General features: G+C 38.9%; 1 protein-coding gene and 1 pseudogene across 8 annotated transcripts in view; one reads left to right on the forward strand and one right to left on the reverse strand.

Moving 5' to 3' along the window:
• Positions 1–9615: 9615 nt before the first annotated feature.
• On the reverse strand, positions 9616–12009 carry LOC146403911 (fatty acid-binding protein, heart pseudogene; annotated as a pseudogene).
• Positions 9713–12816, forward strand: part of CCDC181 (coiled-coil domain containing 181) — a 35484-nt gene continuing 32380 nt past the window's right edge. For 2 of the 8 annotated variants that reach the window (XM_005663096.4, XM_085020632.1), the window contains exon 1: positions 9713–9829. The gene's annotated coding sequence lies outside the window, so the exon portion shown is untranslated. 8 annotated transcript variants of the gene reach the window in all.

The raw sequence follows: 12816 nt of genomic DNA on the forward strand, positions 1-12816 counted from the left end.
AACTGATGTTCATTTCCTCATGTCTATGAGTCAGCTATTTGCTCTAGCACTCCAGAAAGCAGAAGATAGGGTCATTTTTATTGCTAGTCACCAACACTATTCGTATACCTTAAATAAACAAAGCCTTTGTAGTTTAGCTTCCTTATTATTTAGTTTTTGCTTTCCATGTTAAATATGAATGTCTAGTAGTCAAGAAAGTGAAACTTTGGCCATATTACTGCACTGAAAAGAGCTAGACCTATAGGACAGCTTAGCAAATGGCATTTATGTTCAACCATATGGGTAGATAGTTTCAATGAGTAGTTATATAATCAGGCAATAAAACACCAGTTATAAACAGAGGGTTGTCCTGTCAACAATTTAAAAAGTAGAATATGTTCATTGTTCTTTTCAAAGGCTAACCTCTGATTCATTTTGTTTCTTTCCCTTCGTAACTGATTTCTATTAAATCCTTCTCCAGTTAAGGGTTGATTCAGGATTGCTAATCACATACTGAATAAGCTAGAACCTCACAACAGGAGATTCCTTGAAACTTCTGCTTTATAGGGGCTGGGCATATACTGAAAAGCACTTGACACATGAAACAAGTGCTGGACAAATCTGCTGAACAAATGAAAATAATTACAGTGTAAATAATTTTTTTACTTAAGAGTATTGAAAGAGTGTACTTATTGCTGGCATATAAGCTGAAAAAAGGACTGTCCTGCTGCTAAGGTCATGAGCAAACTCAAGCCCTCCAGCCTCTAGTGTGGCACATTCATAATAGTCTATTACAGAGAGAACATCTTTTTTTTTTTTTTTTTGCCATTTCTTTGGGCCGCTTCGGCGGCATATGGAGGTTCCCAGGCTAGGGGTCAAATCGGAGCTGTAGTCTCCAGCCTACGCCAGAGCCACAGCAATGCAGGATCCGAGCCGCGTCTGCAACTTACACCACAGCTCACGGCAACGCCGGATCGTTAACCCACTGAGCAAGGGCAGGGACTGAACCCGCAACCTCATGGTTCCTAGTTGGATTCGTTAACCACTGCGCCATGACGGGAACTCCCCCAGAGAGAACATCTTAATTTTTTCAGCAGTAGCTATATTTTTATTATAATTATATCAAGGTATGAGATATATCTGATATGTAATATATATGTAATTGATAGATACTAGCATATGTCAAATCTGTGTATAACTATATTAAAAACACCCAATTTCATCTTAATAAAGCTTAACTTGACTATATCATTTGAAATAGCAACCCTGTTCCCACAACATAGCCCCACATCTGTGATCCTCTTTTTGCTTTGTTTTATATATCATTTCTCACCTTGTAACATACAATATGATTTACTTATTTAGTATATTTATTATTTATTGTCTTTTCTCCTTACTAGAAGGTGAATTCCATGAAGGCGGTGAAAATTTTTGACTTCCTAAAGAAAATATTCCTTATATTATACAATAGTTTTTTAATTTCCAAAGATCTAGATATTAATGCATCAATTTTACATATATGTATGTTAAACATTATAATTACAAAACCCTTGGGTTCTGTAAATGAATGGGACTTAAGGATAGAATGTATAGATATAAAATTCAGAATAAGACCCACTTATATATTTTACCTCTTCTTTTTCCCTTCCTTTCAAATGATCACATTCTAATTACTGGGCTGGAAATTCAGAAATCTGAACTTATTAGAACCAAGTAGGCCAAAGGATGCTGAGACTTTGCACTTTTTTTTTTTTTTTTTTTTTTTTTTGCAATTAGGTTCTAGGTGTTTGAAGTAATTGGAATTCTGACTTCCAGGGAATATAATAGTTCATTGATATGTTCCAAGTGTCTAGAACAGTGTCTGCTACATAAGCGCTCAATAATTATTTGTTAAATGATTTAAAATATGTGATTCTATGTAGAATCTGAATGTTGTCTGTAAAGTGTATTACTTTGAATAGTTTTATAGGAGACACCTATAATTATGTCTCCTTAATTCTTGGCACTTATTTAATCTCTTTTTGGTTACTCAAGTTAAATAAATATTGACTTTTCTAAGTCAAAGCATTCCTTCAAGTGTTCATTTATTGAAGGAGAGTTGCTCAAATTTATGCTGCTCTCTTCCTCATACTGTGTACTTACTTATTTCTCTATTGTGTATAATGAGGGACAGAAAATTAGGGGAGTTTTATCTATTTCTGGGGTCTTTTTTCACAATGGACATTTAAAATGTACAGGTAAACCTAGCATTAACCAGTGGAGAGGGAAAACACATGGCACTTTCATATATACATATTCAAATCCCATAGTCTTTGATGAGTCATAAATTCCAACCATGTTTCTACTGCCTACAACTAATATATAACCATTTATTGATGTTTCACAATTTCAGACTTCGAAAAGCATAAAGCCCATCCAAGTGAAAGGCCCTGGAAAGTAGAAACATTCTTTTCTTTTTGTACCTGCCTTTACCTAAATCATCCTATTCTTACATCTTCTGAATTCTCCTTCTTTGTACAGTTATTGATAGCTCAAGGGTGCTCACATCAAAGAGAAGGGGAAAGAGGACTTTATTTTTCCAGCTTCACTTTGGTAAATTGACAAATAAAAATTATATAGGGATTAGGATCAAGACGGTGGAGGATTAAGACATGGTTTTCATCTTCTTCCACAAACACATTAAAAAAAATCAATATGTAAAACGATTCACATGGAACATCTAATGAATGCTGGCAGAAGCTCTTAAACCTCCAAAAATGGCAAGGAACCCTCCACATAACTGGGTAGAACAAAAGGGAAAAAAGAGAGAGAGAGAAGGCAAAAAAGAAATCAGGAAGGGACCAGCACTTCTGAGGGGGAGTTGTGAAAAAGGAAAGGAATCCACACCCTGGAAGGCCACCTAACTGATACAGAAAACAGCTGAGAAGGAGGGGAAGCCTCAAAAACCTCAGAGAAAGGTGCAACAGACTGACTAAGGAGGGCAAAGCAGAGAGAGCACAGCACAGACCTTCATACCACTAGCTCCAGACACCACAGCCTGAGACCCTGTTGGGGGGCAGTGCTGGGCACTGAGACTCAGGCTTCAAAGGCCAGTCCCAGGGACAGGACTAAGGTTGGCTGTGTGGGGACAACCAGAGGGCTAGAGAGTGGTACACCAAGGGGTGGGGAGCAGAGCGCCACAGCTGAAGTAGTGCAGGAGGTGGCCTGGGCACACAGGAGAAACAAGGTGCCTTTGTTGGGGAGGGTGAGAGGAAAGCGGTATAACCACCATAGGGTATCTTTCTCTGCTCATGCATGGGTTCGTGGGTAGCAGGGCGCCTCTTGCGTAGGACATGGGCTGTGGGGGCAAACTGCTGCAGCCATCTCAGACTCCAGAGGTGGGCATGGCCTGACACTACTAGGGGCTCATGAACAGGTACTACGTGTGACCCCAGTCACCTCGGGATTTGCTGTAGAGGAGGGCACTGCAACTGAGTATCACCTGTTGTTGCTCTTTTTACCCTGGGAACACACACACACTGCTGTTGCTGCTGCCAAAGGCTCTGGGTGCCACATATACCTGCCTGAGGGTCACTGCCACTTCCCAGGGTCTTGCAACCAGGAGCAGCCTGTGCCACACACCCCCCACCCCCTGGCCGTGGGTCCTTGCCATTGTCAAGGGCCCAGCAACCAGGCACTGACCTCAGGCCCATCCATTGCCTCCATCTCCCTAGAAGTATGTGCAGGCCATATACCGCACACCCCCTATCAAGCGGATAACAGGCTGCACACACTGAGGAAGGAGAGAGCAAGCATACAAAGCAAAAGAGCCTTTACGCCAAAAAGAAAAAAAAAAGTAAGCCCTCACAAACTATGCAGAGGCACTCTTGCATATAAATAGCCCTCCAAAACTACAGTATTTATTTTCCCTAAACTCACAGAATAAGAAAAATATAAGCAAAATGAAGAAGCTCAGGAGGCATTCATGGTTAAAAGAACAAGAGAATTCATTCCCATGAAGGAGCAAACAATGAAATAGACCACTACAGTCTAACAGACACTGACTTAAAAAAGGAGATAGTGAAAATTCTGAAGGAATTAAGGGTGAATATGAAGGAATTAAGAGTAGATATAAACAGTAATACTGATTACTTTAGAAAAGAACTAGAAAATATAAGGGAAAGCCAAGAAAAGTTAGAAAATTCATTTTAAGAGACACAAGCTGCATTAAAGGCATTGAAGAGCTGAATGAATAATGCAGAGGAATATATAAGTGATGTGGAAGATAGAATAATGGAAATCACCCAATCAGGACAGCAGACAGAAAACCAAATGAAAAAGCCTTAAAGCAATAGAAGAGATCTATGGGATAATATAAAGCAGCATAACTTATGCATTATATGGATTCCAGAAGGAGAAGAAAAAGAAAAGGGGATTGAAAATACATTTGAAGAAATTATGGGTGAAAAATTTCCAAGTCTAAAGAAAACAGATACCAAGATATAGGAAACACAGAGGGCCCCAAACAAGTTGAACTCAAACAGGCTGACACCAAGACATATTATAATAAAAATAGCATAAGTTAAAGATAAAGAGAGGATTCTAAAGGCAGCAAGAGAAAAACCAAGCATTAATTATAAGGGAAGCCCCATAAGGCTATCAGCTGATTTCTCTACAGAACACTACAAGCCAGAAGAGAGTCACAAGACATATTCAAAAGGGAAAGATATATTTTCTAAAAGGGAAAAATTTCCAGCCTAGAACACTCTACCCAGCAAGAACATCATTTAAAATAGAAGGAGAAATAGAATTTCTCTAGCAAACACAAACTGAGAGAATACAGAAGTACTAAACCCATTCTAAAAGAAATACTGAAAGGGCTCCTATAAATAAAAAGAAGAAGTAAGAATATATAGGAGGAGGATATCACAATTGGAAAATAATCAATTAAATAATCCAGTATACAGAGCTAAAAAGAAATTTAAAAAAACTATTTGTAAAAGTGATGATAAACCCAGAAACAGCAAAAGCATAAATATGAAGATATAAAAAAAGGATGTCAAAATCATAAAATGTGGGAAAGGAAAATCTAGATACTTTTTTTTTAGAATGTGTTTGAGCTTATATGACTATCAGGCTAAAACAAGCAGATATAGAAAGGGGTTAACATACTTGAAAAACAGGGAAACCACAAATCAAAACCAAACAATACATTCACAAATACTAAAAAGAAAAGCACAGAAGCATAAAATAAAAGGAAATCATCCAACCAAAAAAAAGTAAGAAACAAAGGAGAAACATAGAGTCAACTAGAAAACAAGATTTAAAATGGCAATAAATATATATTTATCAAAAATCGGGAGTTCCCGTCGTGGTGCAGTGGTTAACGAATCTGACTAGGAACCATGAGGTTGCGGGTTCGGTCCCTGCCCTTGCTCAGTGGGTTAACGATCCGGCGTTGCCGTGAGCTGTGGTGTAGGTTGCAGACGCGGCTGGGATCCCACGTTGCTGTCACTCTGGCATAGGCCAGAGGCTACAGCTCCGATTAGACCCCTAGCCTGGGAACCTCCATATGCCGCGGGAGCAGCCCAAGAAACAGCAAAAAGACAAAAAAAAAAAAAAAAAAAAAATTACCTTAGGAGTTCCCGTCGTGGCACAGTGGTTAACGAATCTGACTAGGAACCATGACGTTGTGGGTTCGATCCCTGCCCTTGCTCAGTGGGTTAACGATCTGGTGTTGCCGTGAGCTGTGGTGTGGGTCACAGACACGGCTCGGATCCTGCATTGCTGTGGCTCTGATGTAGGCCAGCAGCTACAGCTCCAATTAGACCCCTAGCCTGGGAACCTCCATATGCCAAGGGAGTGGCCCAAAAAATGGGAAAAAGACAAAAAAAAAAAAAAAATTACCTTAAATGTCAATGACTGAATGCTCCAAGCAAAAGACACAGAGTGGCAGTCTGGATAAAAAAGCAAGAGCCTACAGTATGCTGCCTACAAAAGTCTCTACAAGAGACTAACCTTAGGACAAAGGACACATATAAACTGAAAGTGAGGGGATGAAAAAAGATACTTCATGTGGATGGAAATGATAGGAGTGTGGGAGTCACAATACTCATATCAGACAAAATAGTCTTTAAGATAAAGATCATAAAGAAAGACAAAGAAGGACGCTATTTAATGATAAAAGGGTCCATTCAAGAAGAGGACATTACACTCATCAATATATATGCCCCTAAAATAGGAGCACCCAGATACATACAAGAAATACTAACAGACAAAAGGAGAAATATACAGGAATACTATAATAGTAGGAGATTTTAACACTCCATGCACAACAATGGACAGATACTACAGATAGAAAATCAATAAGGCAACACATATCCTAAATTACACAAAAGTTAGACAATTGATATTTTTAGGGCATTACACCCCCAAAAACCAGAATATATATTCTTTTCAAGTACACATGGAACATTCTCAGGATTGACCATATACTGGGCACAAAACTAACTTCAACAAATTTAAGAGTATAGAAATTACTTCAAGCGTCTTCTTTGACCACAATGGCATGAAACTAGAAATCAGTCACAGGAAGGGAAATGAGAAAAAACTGACCTCATGGATACTAAACAACATGCTACTTAAAAACCAATGGGTCAGAATTCCCCTCATGGCTCAGTGGGAATAAATCTGACCAGTATCCATGAGGATGCAGGTTTGATCCCTGGCCTCGCTCAGTGGGTTAAGGATCCAGTGTTGCTATGAGCTGTGGTGTAGGTTGCAGATGTGGCTCAGATCTGGCATTGCTGTGGCTGTGGTGTAGGCTGGCGTCTACAGCTCTTATTTGATCCCTAGCCTGGGAACCTCCACATGCCACGAGTGTGGCCCCAAAAAGACAAAAACAAAAACAAAAACAAAAAACAAACGAACAAAAAAAACCAACCAATGCATCAATGAGGAAATCAAAAGGGAAACCAAAAAATATCTCAAGACAAATGATAATAAAAACAAAACCATTTAAAATCTATGGGATGTCACAAAAACAGTGCTTAGAGGGAAGTTCACAATGATAGAGGCCTTCCTCAAAAAAAGAAAAGTCTCAAATCAACAATTTAACCTACCAACTAAAAGACTTAGAAAACGAACAAACAAAACCTAAAGTTAGCATAAGGAAGGATAATATAAAGATCAGAGAGGAAATCAATAAAAGAGAGACTCAAAAAACAATAGAAAAAAATCAATAAAACCAAGAGCTGGTTCTTTGAAAGGTTAAACAAAATTGACATACCTCTGGGCAGACTAAGCAAGATGAGAGAAAGAACCCAAATAAGAAAATAAGAAATGAAAAAGGAGAAATCTCATCACACACTGCAAAAAAAAAACCCATAAGAGAATACCATGAACAATTATATGCCAACAAATTTGACAACCTAGAAGAAATGGATGACTTTCTAGAGACATACAGCCCACCAAAACTGAGTCAAGAAGAAATAGATCATTTAAATATATATACACAATGGAATACTCAGTCATAAAAAAGAACAAAATAATGCCATTTGCAGCAACATGGATGGAACTAGAGACTCTTATACTGAGTGAAGTAAGTCAGAAAGAGAAAAACAAGTATCATATGATATCACTTATATCTAGAATCTATGGCACAAATGAACCTTTTCAAGAAAAAGCTTTTTTTTTTTTTTTTTTGGTCTTTTTGCCTTTCCTTGAGCCGCTCCCGCGGCATATGGAGGTTCCCAAGCTAGGGGTCGAATCGGAGCTGTAGCCACCGGCCTACGCCAGAGCCACAGCAACGTGCGATCTGAGCCACGTCTGCAACCCACACCACAGCTCACAGCAACGCTGGATCCTTAACCCACTGAGCAAGGACAGGGACCAAACCCGCAACCTCATGGTTTCTAGTCGGATTCGTTAACCACTGCGCCATGACGGGAACTCCGAAAAAGCATTTTTTTATGTCACCAAATTTTTAACACATTTTTATAGAAATCCTGGCTGTCAGGGCGAGGTATAAGGAAACCAAACTCTGCTTTGACATATTTTCTAAGGCCAGGCCCAACTCATAAATCATTACATATGTAACCCTGGAACATTTCCTATTTTTAAGTTAATTGACGTAAGATTTATATTCTTTCTCCCTGCATATTAGTCTTTAGCCCTCCAATTTTTTCCCGTGTCAGTGTACCTTCTTTTAACAGCCCATCTCTTCTATCGCCTTTCCTTTCAAATGATCACATTCTAATTTCTGGACTGGAAACTGAGTTTTTTAGAATAAAGGACTGTGAGAGACGCTCCTAAACTGTTCAAATCTAGCTTACAAACTTTGTGGTAACTCGTTGAGGTTAGCTTTGTGCCCCAATTTGTGATCAATTCTTGAGAATGTTCCATGTGCACTTGAGAAGAATGTATATTCTGATTTTTTTGGATGTGATGTCCTAAAAATGTTAAGTCTAACTTTTCTATTGTTTCCTTTAGGATCTCTTTTGCTTTATTAATTTTCTTTCTAGAGGTCTGTCCACTGATGTGAGTGGGGTGTTAAAGTCTCCTACTGTGATTGTATTCCCATCAATTTCTTCTTTTAGGTCTTGTAGTATTTGTTGGCGGTATCTGGGTGCTCCTATATTAGAGGCATATATATTGACTATTGTAATATCCTCTTCTTGAATGGCTCTTTTAACCATTAAATAGTGTCCTTCTTTGTCTTTCTTTATGGCCATTTTAAATTCTATTTTGTCTGATATGAGTATTGCTACTCCTGCTTTCCTATCTTATTTCTTTCAAGCCTTTTACACTTGTTCTTGGTTGCAACTGGATTCTAAGTGGTTGAAGTAACTTGAACTCTGACTTTTATGTAAATGGGGCCTGTTTCTGATTTTTACACCTATTCATTCCACATCTAATGCACATTCAGTTACACAACGCAAGGGTTCTATAATTGTTATGTTTAACATACATTTCTTTGAAATTGATACATTAAAATCTAGATCTTTTATATTAAAAAACTGATAATGTAGGCAATATTTTTCTGGTAAATTCCATACATAATTAAAATCTGAACGAATTGTACTTAGGAAATATTTTCATTTCTTCCTGTTTTATTTTTGTTGAGAATGGGACAGTTCCTAAAATCCTGTCATTTGTCACTGCAATCTAAAAATCATCTTGCTTCCTCTTTATATATAAAGACCACCCCTAGGGAGGGTTTGAGAAAACTCTAGTTGACCATTTTGACAGGCTTGAGAGCCGGAGCAAACATCTATTCCTTTTGACCACCTTTGGTCAATAAAGGTTTCATTTTGATTGAGCTGGGACCTGGGGTGGAGGTGGATGGAGGGGTGGAGAGACTTCCGGTCAAAAATACAGTAACTAATTTGCAGTGTGCTTATCCACTAGTGAAAGAGGAAACTACCTTTGCACGTTAATGGTAAAGAAAATAAATATACTTCTAAAATTCAACAAAGTCCATTATCTTGTAAGACACAGGTACACGTGGGAAAACTCATAACCTAGAGAATAACCTTTCCCCAATGCTTACTAACCACCTTGCGGATGACGCGCGGTTTTCTTGGTTGTTACCGCGGCAGCTGCAACGCGAGAGGTCTTTTGCCTGCACCTGGAGCAGCGCCAGGGCGGCCGCTGTTCTCAGACTGTCGTCAGCGCCTGCGCGGTCCACCGCGCGCAAGTAGTGAGAATAGCCCGGATGCAGGACGGCGGAGACGCGTCGTTTCCATGGCAACCGGGTCCTGGTCGCTGCCGTGCAGGTGCCGGGGTTTCCCTCTGCTCATTGTCGGAGCTTAGAAAGAGAGGAGAGCACCTCCGGCCATCTTTGTGACCCCAGCCGCTGCGACTTACACAGGCAGGCGGGAATAAAGCGGGGGCGAAGGGAAGGTGATACGTGGATGTTTAAGGTGGGAGAGAGGGTAAAGGTGTAAACGTCAGGGACAACTGGGAGGAAAGGTACTCCAAGAAGCGAGTGAAGTGACTTTGTGTGGGCGTCTCATCCTTCCAAGTCTGGGGTCCACGGAGCCTGGCGCTGGCCGGGGAGCCTGGCAGTTGAGCTTCGCTTCGCGTTGTGTGGGGGAAACCCTTCTGAGGGTAGCTTTGTTTCTAATATTTGTCATATTCTTTCACCTGTCAAAGTTCTCATCCTTGGGAGAAGTCATTCCTGAAATGTTAGCTTCCGTGAGGAGGCGAAGGTACTCATTTAGTTAGAGGTACCTCAGGACCATAGATACAAATTAAAGTTACCAGTAATGTTTGTAGAATATCATTTATTGTCATACCTTGTGGCAAATTATGACTTTAAAAAAAAAAAAGTTACTCATGGGATCATAGTCTTGGCAGGATTCAGTAGTAAGAATGGACCAGATGGTCTCATGTTTTTAATGGGTTAGTGCTTGCTTAAGTACTTATTTTATATTAAAAGGTGTTCTCTTTGATGTTCTTCCTGTTCTCTTAGATTTTAAAAGACCATGTTTAAAGTAGTATAAGACTGGAGTTAATTAGATTAAATTTTAGGTTAATGTTTTGGAGTGTTTTAAACGTTGAAAGAAAGTTAGCAAAATTGTGTGTATATATGGACTTAGTTTAGACTCACACTAAAAGATCTGCAGTCACATACTCACATGGGATTTAGCAGGCACACTGGAGGAAGGAATTAATTTCCATCTCTTACTACAGTTGCCTATTAAGAGGGTGGTTCTGAGGTAAGCCACTCATAGATTTTTTTTTTTTTTTACTGATGAAATGTATGAAACTCACAAAGAATAAGTGTTAGGTGATTGAATTTGTAGAAGATGTATTTTTGTTCCAGCCTGTTGACTGTGTACCATATGGCCACTACCCTGGGAATGAAGATTAAAAGAACTGAAAGGGATTGAATATCTTGTGACGCATTTGAAAAAGGCTTAAGGGACTTGGTAACAAGAGTGTGTAATTTATGTTCTTTGTTTACTTGGGAACCAGCCATACATTTTTTTTGATGTTATAAGAAAGAAATGGCACTTTTTATTTGATGAAATTCATTTACTTTCCCGAGTCACTTCAACTGTGGCTGTTTTTTTTTTCTTTTTAATTATGGCATAATAATGATTTTATCATAGCTAATATGTTTAATTTGTAATTTGTTTTTGTTTATTTTGCTCATTCTATGTTTTAGTTTTCACATGAGTGAGATACTTTGTAAATAATAAAGCATATCTACTAAATTCTTTAGGCAAGCATTTATTTACAAGTTCAGAACTATGTTCTTATAAAACTAAGGGAAAGCACTGAAGAGTTCCATAGAAGTCTTTTTTTTTTTTTTTTTTGGTGGCCTTGACTATTTTATTGACCTCAGAGCACCCTTTGGATGCAGTTAAAAAAACAAGCATACACAACAAGAACCAGAACTATATGAAGGCTGGTGCCACCTGACCCCAGGAAAATATCCCCAAAGTGGATTTTTACAAAACGCCAGAGGAAGAAGTGAGGCAGTCTGGTGCTGAGTCCAGGATTAGCCAATTGGCAGGAGCAGTCAATGAAGGGATGGGCAGGTGTGCCTCTTTCTCATAAGAGCGAGTACAAACTGCACTGCCGTGGGTGAGTGTCAGGATGAGTTTCCCATCAACTAGTTCCCAAACAATTATTGTCTTAACTAGTTCCCAAAACAACTGTTGTCTCTTGTCCATTCCACTTTTGCACGGGGACAAGTTTGCCTCCATCCAGTGTCACAATGGGCTTGACCTTCCTGTCATCTGCTGTTGTCTCATCAAATTCCACTCCCAGCTTGAAGCCGATCTCTGCTCTTGAAGGTGCCTTGTGTTTTTATGGCGATTGTGTCCCCATTCACTTCAATGATTGTGGTAGGCTTGGTCATGTTGGCCAAATTGGTGTGGGCAAAACCCACACCAATCGATTTCATGTAGTCATTGAAATTCTTACTGGCAGGACTAGCTTCCAGGTGCCCATGAAGGCATCCGCCATGGTGAGGCTGGACTAGGCTGAGAAAGAGACGACAGAGCAGGCGTGCAAAAATTCTGGAACTGGCCCATAGAAGTCTTATTCTAACAATTAAGTATATAACTTAAACATCTTAGTATAATAAATTTCAAGATTCCTGATCTGAAAAAAAAGCTGATTATCATAAGGCATTGGTGACTGTGAAAAATAGCATTATTTATGTAGATGTTTTGGATTACAGTGAGTTTTAGTTTATTCTGCATCATTCATGGCACCTCTACTTTTAATTGTTAGGTAAGAAAACAATAGCTTATGTAATTTAGACTGTCTTGCAGCTTAGGCGGTGTTAAATAAACTCACTCTGAAATATTGATTTGGTTTCTTCAGGTCACTTCAAAAGATTATTGCTCTTAACCTCTGCTTTACAAATTATTGAGGCATTACTTTGAGTCCCTTAGGAAGGTCCATTTCCTATTTTTAGTTTATTTAAAAAAATTTTTTTAATTGTTTGGCTATACCCACAGCATATGGAAGTTCCCAGGGCAGGACTCAAACCTGCGCCATAGCACTGAGCAAAGCCATTGCTGTGACAATGCTGTTTACCTAACCTGCTGCTCCACAAGGGAATTCCTCCTATTTTTAGTTTAAAATAAATAAGTATCTAGAAGGAATTATTGTCCAACTAATACATTAGAAATAGTTATAATCCAGTTGAATAATTGGGTTGAATAATTAACATTCGGTATACTTAAAACTAACTCTGTCTTGAGAGGGAAAGGGAAGTAGTATTAAGAACTATGCAAAGAGTGAAATGAGCCAGAAAGACAAAGACAAATACCATATGATATCACTTATAACTGGAATCTAATATCCAGCACAAATGAACATCTTCACAGAAAAGAA

Source organism: Sus scrofa, chromosome 4, assembly GCF_054392235.1.
Source record: "Sus scrofa isolate SSC_HxYL_T2T_F1_AM1 chromosome 4, Sscrofa_HxYL_maternal_Yorkshire_Landrace_v2.0, whole genome shotgun sequence".
In the NCBI taxonomy this organism is placed as follows: domain Eukaryota; kingdom Metazoa; phylum Chordata; class Mammalia; order Artiodactyla; family Suidae; genus Sus; species Sus scrofa.